The sequence below is a fragment of the Mus caroli genome, unplaced genomic scaffold (assembly GCF_978045245.1).
Source record: "Mus caroli unplaced genomic scaffold, Mus_caroli_1 scaffold_13, whole genome shotgun sequence".
Classification (NCBI taxonomy): domain Eukaryota; kingdom Metazoa; phylum Chordata; class Mammalia; order Rodentia; family Muridae; genus Mus; species Mus caroli.
This window is the reverse complement of record NW_028227268.1, coordinates 81100244-81102624: the sequence shown is the minus strand read 5'-3', so window position 1 is coordinate 81102624 and position 2381 is coordinate 81100244.

Genomic DNA, 2381 nt, shown 5'->3' with positions numbered 1-2381 from the left:
TGCTCCCCAACCCACCCACTCCCATTCCAGCTCCTGGCATTCCCCTATACTGGGGCATAGAGCCTTCACAGGACCAAGGGTCTCTCCTACCATTGATGACCGACTAGTTGAAAGGCAAAATTTAATCTAGAATATATTTGTAGAAAGGATAATGTATCTTGATGCAAAGCTTCTATCTATAAAAAAATGAAAACATCTATGAAATTCACTCTGGACAAATAAGAAACCAACACATACAGTTCAATAAATAAGTGCATATGTATGAATTACACACACACACACACATATATAAATACATGTATATATATTTATGAATTAAACACAAAACCCATTTACAAAAGTATAAAAATGTCTTTGGCAGGAAGATAAAGACTACTAAAATTGAAGTTCTTCATACTAATTAAAAATAGTAATATCTCAAAAGTTCTAAGACTATGAGGAAATTAATATAATATGATGACTATGTGATGAATACTTAACGATTGCATCAGCCCCGTGTGCCGTGTGAGCATCTGTTTGTATGTGTGTATATTTATGTATGAACAAGTAAGACAGAACAACCAGAGGGTAATGTAAAAGTGAGGCTTGCTGATAAAGTTCCTTCAAGAACCTGAATTCTATACTATAAAATAAAATGAAACAGAAAGCTCAAGAATTACCCATGGGGAATTCACGAGGTCATAGAAAATTAAAAGCATAATTGATAGCTGTAGGGAATACAGGATAAGCTGTATCTTAAAGGGAATTATGCTTGGCATCATGCACTGACTGCTTTCAACATGAAAATATATCTAGTTTAGAATTTCACTCACATCACAGTTGCTACCTCTAGGCAAGGTTCTTTTCTCTCTGGGGTCATTCTTGCTACTTCATAAAGCCTGCAACTGGATAGTAACAGAAGAGAATATTAACAGACATTTAACATGTTACCACATGTCCCAGACATGTGCAAGGCGTTCATTTCCCATTCCCATTCTACATATCTTTTCAAAGTCAATGTATAGGACCTAAGGGTTACATATGCATGTCTATAACCGTGGTGCATATATTTACCATTTCTACTTCATACCTTTCAAAAACCCAGATCAAATAATGCTATTTTTCCATTTAAATTCCCCAGGTACTTCCCACTTCACTTAAAATGGCCACTGAATTCCTTTACATTGTCTGGTTTGCCTAGTGTTCTATTCTTACTCAGCGTTCTTTTTCATTGTGTCCAATCTCTCTCCATGCTGACATTTTCCCACTATTTCTCAAATAACCCCTGTTCTTTCTTAGCATGTGTGCATTTGAACACATTGATTCTACTGGCTGTCCTGGAACAGTGGCCACTTTATATTTTAATGTTGTAGATTAAATACTGCTCAGACCAAGAAGAGGAAGAAAAAGAGAAGAGGAGGAGGAGAAGCTGGGTGAGGAAGAGGAAGACGAGGAGGAGGAGTGGAGGAGCAGGAGGACGAGCAGAGGAGGTTGATATATAGGAGAAAGGAGAAGAAAATGAAGCATTGCATAAAGTTAAGCTTTTTTCACTCCCCCTGTGCTACTCGCCATGATCACAATGGCAATAACTGTTGGAAGCAAGGTAGAACAGTTGGCACAATGTAAGAGCCACAGTGCTGGGACTGAAACCTGCAGTGAAAATTCCAGTTGTACAACATGCAAGCTGTGAGTGCTTGGATACATTCCTTAGAAGTCTCTTAGCCCCATTCATTGTCTACTGAATTAAAAAATAAATTCATGCACTCAGGCACTGTGCTACACACTAGAGACTAAGCAGTGGGCAGGAAAAAAAACCAAAAACCAACCAAACAAACAAAAAACCGCCAAAAAAAAAAAAACAATACCGGTGCACTTATGGGAATATAAATGTATGTCACAATTTCAGATGATATGACACAATATGAACTCCAAAAATTGATCAAGAAAAAATATCTTAGGAATTATTTAAACTGAAGCAGTTACTGAAACAAAAGCAATTACCAAGGAGGAAAGATATTGCCATATTAGAATTTTCAATTTTTAACATTCATGGCTTCTTTTAGAATTTCATGCAAGTGTTCAATCTTCATTGATCCTATCTATCCCACTTTCCCCTCAGTCTTCTTCAAGAACACCTCTACGACACCCTTCCAAATTTCATATTCTCTTTTAATAACTCAGAGTCAGTGTGACGCATATATAACCATATATAGGATAATTCACAGGGAACAGCATGGGCTAAGTCCTTGAAGAATACTGATCATCAAAGCTCCTCACCAAAGAACTTCATGAGAGCTATCCCGTCTATGTTGGAATTACACCTGGTTTGACCTGGCACAAGTCTGGTGTAGTCAGCTACATCCACTCTGAGTTTATGAATGCAATATTATGTCCTATCCAGA